This window comes from Mesocricetus auratus, unplaced genomic scaffold, assembly GCF_017639785.1.
Source record: "Mesocricetus auratus isolate SY011 unplaced genomic scaffold, BCM_Maur_2.0 Super-Scaffold_100691, whole genome shotgun sequence".
Classification (NCBI taxonomy): domain Eukaryota; kingdom Metazoa; phylum Chordata; class Mammalia; order Rodentia; family Cricetidae; genus Mesocricetus; species Mesocricetus auratus.
Genome location: NW_024429267.1, coordinates 14,381,348 through 14,395,280, shown reverse-complemented (window position 1 = coordinate 14,395,280; position 13,933 = coordinate 14,381,348). Strand labels below are relative to the sequence as shown.

Sequence of the window (13,933 nt, the reverse complement as noted above, 5' to 3'; positions counted from 1 at the left end):
GTGCCTGCTCACACGCATTTTGAGTGTTAATTAGTCTTGATAGAAAACTGTTCTGTGGAAGCCACAGGAGTCATTGTGTAGTGGCTTTTTTGTTGAATTTAAGCAGGCATAAGTGGTTAGTATTTTAAGCACCTATATGTAATCTAATCTAAGTCTCTTTTGAAAACTTATGATTACTAACCAATAAATAAAAACAATGAAGAAAAATGCTTATGAAAGTTGCATCTTGTCCTGGGGGTATTGGTAGAGTCCTTGAACAACACGCACAAAACCCTGGGGTTCATTCAGTCTCCAGCATGGCATGGTGGCTTCTGCCTGTTAATCCCTGAACCTGGGAAGCAAAGGCAGGATGGTCCAAAGTTCAAGGTCACTCTCAGCTACAAACTCATCTGGAGTTCAAGACCAACCTGAGCTACATGAGACTCTCTCTCTCTCTCTCTCTCTCTCTCTCTCTCTCTCTCTCTCTCTCTCTCTCTCTCTCTCTCTGCCTAACCATGAAATTATCATTAGCATTCAAGCACAAATATAATTTGACCCATACTGGTAGAAACAGTTCATTTGTTTCTGAGTTCGTAGTTTTGTTTGTTATGTCAAAGATCTTTAACTAGGTATTTGACATTAGAAATTAATGATAGCTCCCTTTGTGACATGGATGGCTGATGTATTTCAAAAGCTTCTTCACTATTATGACAATACAAATCCAGTTTCCCCATGGATATAATCTTGAATTGGAATAATATTGCAGTTTCAGAGATATTAAATGATATGGACATTTAAAACACTTAAAAAATTTAATGAAAACATACATAAGACTTACAGCATTCCAGTTCTTAAGACTTCTGCCAAACAAGTCATGTGTCTGATGCCGACTTAATATTGCTCTGTAGGATGAATTACAGCCTGGGGCTCCATTGCTGTTGAATTTACATTTAAGGTGAAGTAGATACAATTGTCCCATGTATCACAATTACTTTATGCATTTCAGTTTTCACTGCTCACTTGTTTCCTACCTCTCACTATGAGATACAAATATGGGGCTAGAAGTTATTGCTGTGACTAAAAAGGCAGGTGACTGGTGGCATGGCTATAGGCTTCAACAAAGTTGAGATGCATTTATTCAAAATGAATGCGTGTGTCTTCCTAAGATGGACTAGTTTGGTACTTAAAGTCCAATAGCTGAGACCACAGTGGCCTAGGCAGAAATGGAGAGCTGGGAAAGAGCTCAGCTGTGCAGGGTTTTGTGGGCCATGGCAGAGACACATGTGCTCTCCATTTGATGGGAAGCTGGGTGGGAAGCAGCTCAGTTGGTAGAGTGCTTGCCTTGCATGCATGCATGAAGCCTTGGATTCCATCTCCCCACTGTAGTGATGCTTATCTGTGATCTCAGTGTAGGGAGATGGAAGGATGGAAGTAGTAAGACCAGAAGTTTAAGGTCATTCTCAGCTTTGTAGCCAGTTGGCCAGCCTGGGGCTGCAGAGATCTTGTTTTTTTGTTTGTTTGCTTGCTTATTTATTTATTTGTATGAGAGAGAGAGAGAGAGAGAGAGAGAGAGAGAGAGAGAGAGAGAGAGAGAGAGAGAAGAGAGAGAGTGCAGTGCCGTGCAGGAGTGATAGTCAGAGGACGAGTTGTTGGAGTCACTTCTCTTCTTCCACAATGAGGATCCCAGGAATGGATCTCAGTTCACAAGGCTTGACAAGTGCTTTAATCTTCTGAGCAATCTCCTCGACCCACAATTTATGTCTCAAAAGACTCCTCTGGCTGCCTTCGGTCGCCAAATAGTGAAGGATCAAGAGTGGAACTTGGTGGGGAGCTATTGGGAAGCTCTGCAATTTTAGATGAAGGAGGATGGTGTGGACCAAGGTGGAAGCATCGTTCAGAAGGTAAAGATGACATTCGAGTGGCCAGGTGGATGGTGGGATGAGACTTGGGGGCAGGAGAAGAAATAGACATTCCCCACTTTGTATTTGTAATTGAGAGAGACCTTTTATTCCCCTTAGTTTCTTCCTAAGATGCCAGAGGATGGAGAGGCTTCCTAGGGCCAGTTTAGTGCTGTGATGTAATGAATTACATCTAGTTTATTTTGCCAAAGAAGACATGAATTTGTTTATTGTTTTAAAGGTGTTTGTTTGATCCTGGGAGAGGAGCATCTGAGCATGCCTCTGGGAGTCATCGTTTAGTGAGTTGAAGTGGAAAGACCAGTCCATTGTGGGTGATGCCATCCCCTTGTCAGGGATCCTGAACTGTGTAAGCGGAGAAAGGTTATTCGGAAGCAGCGTGCATTCGTTCCTCTTTTCTTCCTGGCTGCTTACACCAGGTGGTCATTTAACTGGTTGCTTTAAGTTCCCACCTCAATTTCCCTGCCATGATGGAATGTATCTTAAAACGCTGAATTCAAGCAAATGTTCCCTTCTTGAGTTGCTCCTGTCAGGGTATGTCATCACAGTAACAGGAGAAGAAACTAAGTCATATTTCAAGAGGCTCTTCCACTCTTTACAAAGTGCGGTTTCCCTCTACATCTCTGAGTCTTTTCAGATATCCAGTGTGGAATCCTAACGCTTGCAGTAATAAACCAGGGAGGGAATTTGAGTATATTGGCCTTCCTCAACACAGTATTTAATTTACTGCTGTAAAAAAAGTTGTAGACATTTTTTCATTGTAGCACAGATTTTCCTGATCTAAACACATTATATTCCTGTTTTTATTGTCTATTGTTCTTGTAGCATTTGGCAATTGAGTACAAAATCAGTAAAAGCTGTCTTTACATCTTAGCTGAGTCACATTTGTTTTAGTTTTGCTTTTTTTTCACTGCTTGGACTCAAGTAAAAACGATTTATTGGAAACACCCATGTACCTGTGGCTTGGTACCTAGATTGATCTCCCCCGCCCCCTCCTCCCCAAGAAAAACATGCTCATGGCCGTATGGTGAACATCTCGGCTTTCTTTTCTGTAGACCAGAAATAAAATGCAGACAAGTAACCCTTGCCATCTTTATGGTGTGTTTGCATGCCTTCAGCGTGGGGATCACCTGGCAGAGGGCACTGTGGAATGGCAGAGGGAAGCATGCTGTGTAGGTGGGAGAGAGTTTCATCCGCAGGAATCATTGTCCTCCACTCAGCCTGTTTGAATTCATTTCTGATGCAGTCCTTACAAACAAGTAGCCCAGGGTCTCGATTAGAATTTGGCAAAAATAAACACAGCTAAGTGACCGTCAGTTGTGATAACTCAAATCCATGTAGTTCTCAGCATGTGGAGGGATTCCCGATGGTGGGCCCCATGGAGATTTCATAAGATATTTTCTAAGCATATCCTCACTCAAGATCTCTGTCTTTTAGGTCACTTGAGCCACAGTTCTGCTGAAACCACCTCTGTTGCCGCCATTCCATCCTGCCTCACTGCCCAGGTCTGTACTGTGTACCCCAGTCTCTATTGTTTTAGGACAGGGAGAAAGTGATATTTGGGGGAGCTTACCATGCTTCCATTGATAGAGAAGATACTGAATAGTCCTATATTAGTAGGTGCTTGGGAAGTGTTAGTTGAATAAGTGAATGAATGCTGATCATTCTTAGGAAATTTATTCCACACCTCATTAGTTAAAAGAAGATTAATGAATCTCATGAAATATCTGTTCTACCCCACTCTCAAGAGAGGCGGAATTCATCTTAAGTTGACTCAGCTGAAACCATTCTGGCTGGCATGTAGAATGCAGAACATACACTATTTTGACTCAAAGAATGGGATAGGGAAATAGTATACTTGGTGACTAAGTTGAATTTGTGCTGCTTTCATTAAAAATAACAGAAGCCACAGTAACAATCCCAACTTTATTGTGCAATGCCCACTATATACATACCAGATTATAAAGTCTGTCTGTCTGTCTATCTATCTATCTATCTATCTTAGTATGTATCTGTTTCTATATCTATTGCTTTGTTATGTATCTATCTACTATTTGTATCTGCTTATTATATCTGCCTTTCTATAAACTAGCCATCTATTTATTTACTTCTATCTTCCTATCAATTATCTATTTATCTAACATAACTATCATCAATCAATTACTGTAGATAATCTCTATATCTATCTGCATATTATCTATCTACCTATATGTTTTATCTGCCACCTGCCATCTTTCTATGTGTTTTAGGGTGACTAACTTGAAACATTTTTCTTGAGATTGTCCTGGCTTAACACCAAAATTCCACCATCTCAAGAATGCTTCCCATTGGCCCCAGGCCCAGGAAACTGAGCAATTTGTGAATTATATATAAGAACCTGTGATTTTTATTCTAAGAAAAAATTAAAAAGATAACAGACACTATGATAGCATACATTTTTGTCTATTTAAAATTTACCTATCTATGAATTTATTTGTTTATATGCATATGTGTATGATGTCAGAAGCCAATTTGCATATAGCAGGCTCTCTTGGACTGCCAGCCCCCAAATCATGACATGGAGACTCATTATTAGTTATGAATGGTTGGCCTTAGTTTAAGCTTGTCCCACCAACTCTTATAGCTTATTTTAACCTTCATCTACATTTTGCCTCAGAGTTTTTTAACCTTTCATTCTGTGTGCCCACTATCCTGTTTCCTCCATATCTGTTTGTCTGGCAGCTGCCTAGTTGGCTAGCTCTGGGCACTTCCTTTTTCTCCCTGGTTCTCCCTGTCAAGCCTAGATCCTTCGCCTACTTATTCTCTCTGCCTGCCAGCCTCACCTATCTATCTACTGCCTACCTATTGACCTTTCAGCTTTTTATTAGACAAATCAGGAGCCTTAGGCAGGCAATGTAAAACAAATGCAACACATCTTTACATAGCTAAACAAATGCAGCATAAACAAATGTAACACATCATCTTTATATAGTTAAAGTAATATTCCACAACACTTGTGGGAATCAATTCTCTCCTTCTACCAATGGATTCTGGGGATTTCACCCAGGTGTTCAGTTTTGGCATTAAGTAGTCCTAATTGCTAAGCCATATTGCTGGCCCATATTCTTGGTTTTAACCATGACTCATCCGGTATCACACTTGCTGTGTAAGTTCGAGAACTTGAATTTGGAAATCCAGATCCTGATGGGTAAAAAGTCAGGTTCCATGGTACACATCCCAGTGTTGGGGAACTAGAGACAGAAGGATCCATGGAACTGGCTGGTGCATCAGTTTAGATGCCTGGGCGTAAAGTAGAATAATGTAGAAAAGACCAAATATTAGATGCTGCCTTATTGATTTGTCTAGTGGCTACTTAAGCACTACCTGTGCTGTCTACTTGCCAAGCATGGTTTCACTTGCCACCTGGAACAGAATGACATAGAGAAATAGCTAAAACAACGGGTCATTGCCCTTAGCAACCTGCTGACTGCCATGCGCATTTCTGTAAAATTTCGCTTATTTGCCCACTCCATCTTGTGGTTTTTAGAATATAATATGAGAATGCCAACTGGACCCAAGAGCCATGCTTTTCAAGTGCTATCCTGGCTTTGGTCCCCTAGTAATATTTCCTCTCCTTCACTCTCATTGGTGTCAGAGTGCTAATTTCAGAAAGATTCCTGCAATGCATAAACTTTAGAAGCAGTTCTCAACCTGTGGGTCATGACCCCCAGGTCTAAGGACCCTTTTGCAGAGGTTGCCTAAGACTATTGGAAAACACAGAAATTTACATTATGATTCACAATAGTAGCAAAATTACAGTTATGACATAGCAACAAAAATAATGTTTGGGGTTTCCCCAGTGTGAGGAACTGTATTAAAGGATCACAGCATTAGGAAGGTTGAGAACCACTGATCTAGACATTGCCTCAAAAAAAAAATAGGAAAAAGTGGAGGCTAGCTCCTAAGATGTAGGGGGAAATGCTGGAGTGCTTTCACCATTGGCACCCACTGCAGAGCACTGCTGGGGAGAACCTGTGTGTACCGGTCCATTGGTCTCTGTCTCAGGGCAGGGACAGACTGTGGAGTTTTGGAAGGACTGGGCACAAAAGGGTAGAAACCAAATGGACTTGTAGTTGGGGCCGAGGAGGACACAGGATTGTAGCCTGCAGACCGTCATGATTGGTTGACTGAAGCAAGCTCTCAGAAACTTCTGGAGCCGGGCGTTGGTGGCGCATGCCTTTAATCCCAGCACTCAGGAGGCAGAGGCAGACGGATCTCTGTGAGTTCAAGGCCAGCCTGGTCTACAGAGTGAGTTCCAGGATAGCCTCCAAAACAATACAGAGAAACCTTGTCTCGAAAAACAAACAAACAAAAAAAAAAACAAAAAAAAAAAGAAAAAAAAGAAAGAAACTTCTGGAGGTCCTCCAAGGGGCTCAAAACCTACAGGAGAACATCAGTTTTTTAGAGGAAAAGGACTCATCATCATTCAGGGTTAATAATAAAAAAGAAGAATGGTCCTTTAGTCTTCACTTAGGCCATGGCCTCTGTAACTCACAGTTCTGCTAAGTTCTCATCTGTAAATAGGAATAAAACAAACAAATAAATATTGATATGCTACATGCTTAGCAACTGCTAAAATATGGAAAGAGGGAAGTCTTATCTCTATCCTTGTTAAGATGAAGACACCACGCTGGGCAGTGGTGGCGCACGCCTTTAATCCCAGCACTCAGGAGGCAGAGGCAGGCGGATCTCTGTGAGTTTGAGGCCGGGCTGGACTGATAGCCTCCAAAACAATACAGAGAAACCCTGTCTCGTAAAAACCAAAAAAAAAAAAAAAAAAAAAAGATGAAGACACCATGCTGTTAGATACAGTTAGTTATTTTCCATGTTTTTGTTTGCTGTGTATTTTGAATCATGATGAATTACCAAAGATAAACCAAGATGTGTGAGGAATAAGGCAGCAAGCATCCAGGTACCCAGTGTTCTGTCTAAGAAATGAAATGCTTGTGTGTGTGCCTGGAACTCTGGGTGTTCTTGTTCTGTCTCCTAGCTCTCTCAGAGAGATGCCTGTAGGTGAGGCTTTCATTCTTACTTCTCTTATTAAGTGCTGCGTGTTGATTACCAAGTATCGCAAGGCATTTCTTTGCCTATTTTCATGGTTTATATACCTATTTTTCTGCAATCTTCATATAATGTTCAATGTTATATTGGTTGGATTTAGCCATGTTGCTATGGTTCTTCTTTATCTATTTTTACTGCTGAGTAGTATTCATTTGAATGGCTACCATTTATCCATTTTTTATCAGTAAAACTTAATCATTTCCAGGTGGTGGTGGCACACGCCTTTAATCCCAGCACTTGGGAGGGAGAGGCAGGTGGATCTCTGTGAGTTTGAGGCCAGCCTGATCTATATAGCTAATTCCAGGACAGTCAGAGCTGTTGCACAGAGAAACCCAGTCTGGACAAACCAAGAAACTAACCAACCAACCAAACAAATCCATTAACTGAGTTCATCAATAAGTTTTCGTGGTTCAGCATTACAAACTAAAAAAAACTTCCATGGTTTTCTCTTTATGTATTTATAGAAAGTTTCTTTGGAACCTATTCAGAAAATAATTTCTTCAATATTAGCAGATATTGTTAAATTATGGTTGTAAACCCCATTATTTCACATATTTACCAACACCTGATTTTTTAGACCTTAAATTCTGTTGATCTGATGGTGTGGAGTGATATCTCATTATAATTTTTTGTATTTCTCCTAGTGAAATTTAGTCCATGCATATATTATTTACCATATATTATTATAGTTACATTAAACGGTATACACCTATTTTTGATTTGTAATTCAAACCTAAGTATTCTAGTTTGTTACATGCTCTTTGTTTTTATTTATTTATTTATTTATTTATTTATTTATTTATTTATTTATTATGAATACAATATGCTGCCTCTGTATGTCTGCAAGCCAGGAGAAGGCATCAGATCTCATTACGGATGGTTGTAAGCCACCATGTGGTTGCTGGGAATTGAACTCAGGACCTCTGGAAGAGCAGTCAGTGCTCTTAACCTCTGAGCCATCTCTCCAGCCCGTTACATGCTCTTTGTAAACATTTTAATAGCTGTATAATATTCCAAGAGGTGAGAGGCAAAAGAGCATTTGCCATCACTAGAAATGTAAATGTTGTCCAGACTTTCCCTGTCACAGCTGAGACTCTGAATGCATGTGACCAGAAAGCCATTTACACATTTTGGGTGGTTTCCTTGTGTTGGCTTGAAGAGCAGTTCCAGAGCTCTGACTGTGGTAGTTGCCAAGTTGCTCTTGGAAAAGCTGTTTTAATATTCTCACCAACCAGCAGTGCATAGTCACAACCTGGAGTTGGAAGGGTATTGTTGATATCATCTGGATTCTCTGGAGAATGGTTCCAAATGCTTTCTACAAGCCACTTGGAGCACATGCCCAAGACATGGAGAGGGGATTGGCTCAAGAGAACGGTTGGAATCTGGAATACTACAAAGAATCTAGTAGGGCAGATGTGCTAGCCTCTTTCCCAGGAAGCCTAACTAAGACAGGAGGGACCAAGCTCTTGGGCATCACTAGAGCTGGCTGCACAGGAATCCGCAGCCCCACCCTGTCTTTCCCTTCAGCATAGTCAATCCATGACTTTTCTGATCAAAAACTTTTACTTGCTTTCTGCAGATAAGAGTTTCCCCCATCCTCCCACACCCATTTTTGAGACAAGGTGTCATCAAACTTAGGCTGGCCTTGAATTTCCTATGAAGTCAAAGGAGCTTTGAACTTCTGATCCTCTGCTACTGTTTCCCAAGTTCTAGTATCAGGGGTGTGCCCCCCCCAGTTCATAGTGTTATTAATCAAACCCAGAGCTTTGTGAACACTAAGCAAGCACTCTGCCATCGGAGCCCCATCAACAGCCCTGTGATTTCGCTTTAAAGAAGTTGAATACTTTCCCCTTGGAGACAAGATAGTATGTGTATTGTGCTATGTATAATAGTTTATCAAGTCCATCATATGTCAGCCACTTGCCATATCCTGGGGAAAAACCCCTGGAGATTCAATAACGAATTTCCTTACCATGGACCTTGGAGCAGTCTGTTTACCATATGCTCTATAATGTCAGCATTAGTTATAAAGAGTTACAACAGTTGTATCCATGGTTTGTTGTAACTGGTAGTATGTGAGGATTTATTACAAAATAGTGCTTTGGGGGTACAGCTGGGATGCAGGTATTGGAGTACAGGGGTACTTTTACCCCATACTTAACAGATGCTTCCATAGCTGAGCCAGTATGCTAGACTGAGGCTTCTCAGCTCTGGCACACTGCCCTGCTGGGCTAATATGTTAATAAGTGGTGCTCCTTCTGCACTGGCCCTGCCCCTCATTAGTGTCCCCCAGGATCTGCTCTGCCTCACAAGTCTCCATTCTGCCCCTAGTATTCCACTGGGGGCCTCCAGGGGTGGAGTTTGAGAGCTACTCATACATCATAGGTGGCTCTTTAAAAAGAGATCTTACAGAAGGCAGGATAATTTAACGGCCATGAGTAACATTTGCAGGTTCAGAGGCTGAGAAAATGATGAGAATGATGAGATCTTGGTGCCCAGGACAAGGTCTCCTTGTCTAACAGGGAAGAAGTCACCTGGCAGTACATAGGGAAGGGGGTTCTTTTCCTCCCTCAATCTTCCTTTGAAGTTCTTGGACTATGCTTACTAATAGACCATGAGGGGAAAGGAAGGATATGGAAGTGTCTGGAGAGGGTACCATAATATCCCACGTCTGAGCAACAGATCAGTTTTTAACTCCAGTAGTGGGAAATCCATGAAAGTTGAACATAAACTAGGACTAATGCAGCCAGACAACCCTGATGGGAATCTCTTAGCTGCAGTGCTCTAGTTCTTCCTGGGGGAGGGATTTCCCTGGTTACATCATAAACTCTTAAGGGCAGCTTTTATTCCCTCCCTGTATAATGTAGGAGCCTGTTAAAGTCACAAAACACATATTGCAGTGTTCCAACTTTTACTGTTTAGAAACACTATCCATATTCACTGTTTTTCTGCCGCTGTGATTGGACACAAGGACCAAGGCAATTATAGGAGAAAGCATTTATTTGGGCTTATGGTTCCAGAGGGATAAGAGTCCACAGTGATGGGTAGACAATGGCAGCAAGTGGCAGGTGTGGCACAGAGAGCTGAGAGCTCACGTCTTCAAATGAAAGCACAAAGCAGAGAAAGTGAACCGCCAGTGCAGTGAAGGTGTAAATACTCAAAGCCTGCCCGTGGTGACACACTTACTCCAGCAAGGCTGCACTGCAAAACCTTCCCAAATAACTCCAACGGTGTCACTACACTTTTTTTTTTACAACAAAAAGAACCCAAATCTGAAACAAACAGCTACAAAGCAAAACAAGACAGAAACGAAACACTTAAGAGACCACACAGCCAGTAACTGATTTTGTAAACTGATAGAATTTTAACATAGTTGGATAAAATTTCTCAATATAAGAAGTTTTTTCTGACTTATTAATGTTATAAGCATATTAATTGTTATCACCATTATTAAAACTAATGAATTAGACTTGGCACTGGATCCATATAATTAGAGAAATAAAATTCTCTGAATGCTGAACTCCTGGGCAATCTGACTACTCCGCAAGTTCCATTATTAATTTCAGGGTTGTTCAGCTCAGCTTCAATTAAACTCAAACACTTATTTTATTACTTTCGATTGAATTGTTATCTTTGAATGGGTAATGTGGGTAATATATGCAGAAGGTAATAAAATTCAAACAGCAAGTCTCTGCCCAACCACTGACCCATGTGCCTACCACCTCTTCAGTGGCAGCCAGTAGTGTCAGAGTTTTATTGTTCACCTTTGAGAGATTTATCAGAGCCCCCACCTGCCCATTTATATCTTTATATAGCTCTATCCATATCTGATTTTATTTCATATAAATGGGAGCATAGTTTATATACTATTCTGCCGTTGCATTTTGCTTAGTGTTATATCTTGTCCTTAGTTTCATAGTTCCTTGGTTTTGAGTGGCTGCATTGTATTTTGTTGAAACTTTGAAACACATGGGGCAACTGCCACATGTTAGATGCTACATGGGAAGTGAAGATGGACACAGCAGAATGTGTATGCAAAAGGATTGTCTGTGTATCTTCTCTAGGGAAGCTATGAGAGGGATCAAGAAATGAGCCTTGGAGGGAGGAGAGGTTAGGTCTATTTGAAGCAGCAAGAATTCCTTGTGGAAGGAAAAGATTTGAACAAGGGTCTAAAAACACCAGTTAGAGAGGTGTGGAAAGGAATGTGAGATAAGTGGTTGGAAGGGTGGTGATTGTGCTATGTGGGCGTGAAATGATGCTCAAGCAGGTGGTGGGCATGGAGATGTAGGCATGAGGATGAAGGTAGGAGACAGCTTGGTGCTTGGGATGCCAAGCCAGTGAGAAAAGCAGTGTGTGCGTGCGTGCGTGCGTGCATGGGTGTGTGTGTGTGTGTGTGTACATATATATATATATGTTCATGCATGTGTATATGTGTGTGCACATGCGTGTGGGGGTGTTGTATGGAGTCTTGGAAAGAGGGTGGAGCCTGAAGAGGGAAGGCTGCTGAACAGGCCGGAAAGTGGAAAGGGCCTGGATAAGAGGAGGGGAGGGTATCGGAAGTGTGAACTCTTGAGACATTATGGATCCAATTTTTCTTATGAATAAGGGTTGGCAGCTTCCTGACATCATTAGCTATTCTAAATCTATTCCCTGATGAACCTGGAGTTTTGAATTCCTAATGAGGCCAGCCTGACTGACAACCAATTTAGGATAATACACTTTAATAGAACAGTCAAACACACTTATTTCAACTGAGATACAGAGTGCCATTACTTTGCAGAAGAAAAATAGCTGTGGGGTGGCACTCTCCACCATGCAGCTACTATCAACAAGGCTGATTGGAGATGTCACTGAGCTATTGTGTACAATGGCTTCTAAAACAGAGCAAATATGCTTCTGTGCTCCATTGTGTACTTGCAAAGAGATATTTTTTAAAAAAAGATAATTATTAGAAATTTTAAAGGGCAAAAACATATGAAGGAAAACAAAATTTTCCAGGTATCTTTAACAGCAAAGTATAAATGGCATTTTGAAAGCTCATTAACCTGTCTCTAGTATCTGTATCCTAGTGATGAATGGACAGTGCTTCCTTTTCTTTGTTATTTGGGTTCTCTCACAATTCCAAAATGTATTGATGGAATTCAAAGTGACTTGGTTCTAAAACAATATACCACATTTTCCCCATCCCATAATGATTAAAAAATATAGACCTCTCTTTGCCCTCTGGAGAGAAATACACATAATGCTGAGAGTTAAATTGACATCTTTTTTTTTATGTTCTCCTAACAAATAGTTTCTTGCCCTGAGAGAGTGAGTGAGTGGCTATTTTCAAAACCTGTCAAATATTTCATGTTGCCTGCTGGGGAGCAGCCCAGGTGGGTCAGCACCGCTTTTGCTCGACACTAACTGTTTTAGTGGGTGGTGAGTCCCAGCAAAGAATCTCTGAATTCTAATCCTCTCTGCAGAGGATTTGAGGCTTTAATCCCAGGAGCCTTAGCAGCAAGAGTGAGGGCAGAGTCAGGACTGGCATAGGGATCGAATCCTGCCAGCAACGGGCACCACCGCCTATCCACCCAGGCAGAAAGTTGCTTTGAACCTGTTTCCTCTTTGACCTCCCCTGAACACTCTTGGGGTCAGACACATCCAGCTGCTGGGCTGGTTTTGTAGTGCTGTTGGAATTTGCCTTCTTGGTACTTCCCTGTTAGAGGTCTCCCCAGGGACCCAGATTTGAAGGTGCAGATGGTATTTCCCCCATTTCTTAAATAATTTCATATAGAAAATTTGAAACATAATGGGAAAAAGAGGGAAAATTGTATTAAAACTCATCATTTACTGTCAACAGTTGTGAAAATTTTGAAAAATTCCATCGCTATCACCTGTCTTTTAGAATGTGGTACTTAAAACACACCTCTGCCAGAAGACACACATCAAATTAAAGAGAAGCCAGAGGCTGTTAACTTTAATCCCAGAACTTGGGAGAAAAAGGCAGGTGGATCTCTGTAAGCTTGAGGTCAGTGTGTTCTTATAGAGAGTTCCAGGCCAGCCAGGGCTGCATGATGAGGCCCTGTCTCAAAAAACAAAACAAAACAAAACAAAACAAAAAAAAACAAAGGAAAGAAGGGAGGAAGAGAGGGAGGAAGGAAGGAAGGAGGAGAGGGAGGGAGGGAAAGAATTGAGTTGTATATAAAGGCAATGGGGTTTTTCTCAGTGTTAGAGAAGGGAGACATGTCATTCTCGGGAAAATGGTTGCAACTGGAGATGTCATATTAGCTGAATGAAGCCACTTTCAGAAAGACAAATTATTGTATGCCTTCTGTCTGTGTGATTTCTAGACTTTCTACACATTTATAAAATTGTGTGTGTGTGAGTGTGTGTGAGTGTGAGAGTGTGTGAGAGAGTGTGTGAGTGTATGAGATGAAAGTAGACGTGAAACTGTTTAGAGGGACAAAGTGGGTTATAAGGAGAGAGGGAAAGAGGAGGAGGAGGAAAAGGTATAGGGGGAGGGGAGGAGGGGAATGGAGAGGAAAAGAAGGAGGTATGTGTGGAATATGTTAAATGTACCATATATACTTGCATGAACATTTAAAAAGAGTAATAATAATTTCCTAATATTATCAGGCACCAACAATTCCTACTGTTTAGAACATCTCCAAAATATCTCTTAAAGGTATTTTGTTTCAAGCTAGATTCAAACAACGTGTAAACATTATACCCTGTGTTGGGCTTAAGTCTATGAGTCTATGTATTTGAGTCTATGACAACCTCACTTTCCACTGCAAGATCATTTATCTGTTGAGGAAAGCTAATCACGTGTCTGTAAAAGGTGCTGTTCTGCGGGGTGGTTACTTACATCCATGTGAATTTTAATTCAACCACATCTGCCTCCTATAAAGCAGTAGCTGGTTCTGAGACTAATCTAGCTTATCTTTAGATATGAA

At 41.1% G+C, this 13,933-nt stretch overlaps 1 long non-coding RNA gene across 2 annotated transcripts in view; it reads left to right on the top strand.

The window, feature by feature from the left end:
* Positions 1-13,933, top strand: part of LOC106021435 — a 261,306-nt gene that overhangs the window by 22,867 nt on the left and 224,506 nt on the right. For both annotated transcript variants that reach the window (XR_005874869.1, XR_005874870.1), the window contains exon 2: positions 3,333-3,400. This is a non-coding gene — a long non-coding RNA (uncharacterized LOC106021435). The remainder of the gene's footprint in view (positions 1-3,332; positions 3,401-13,933) is intronic.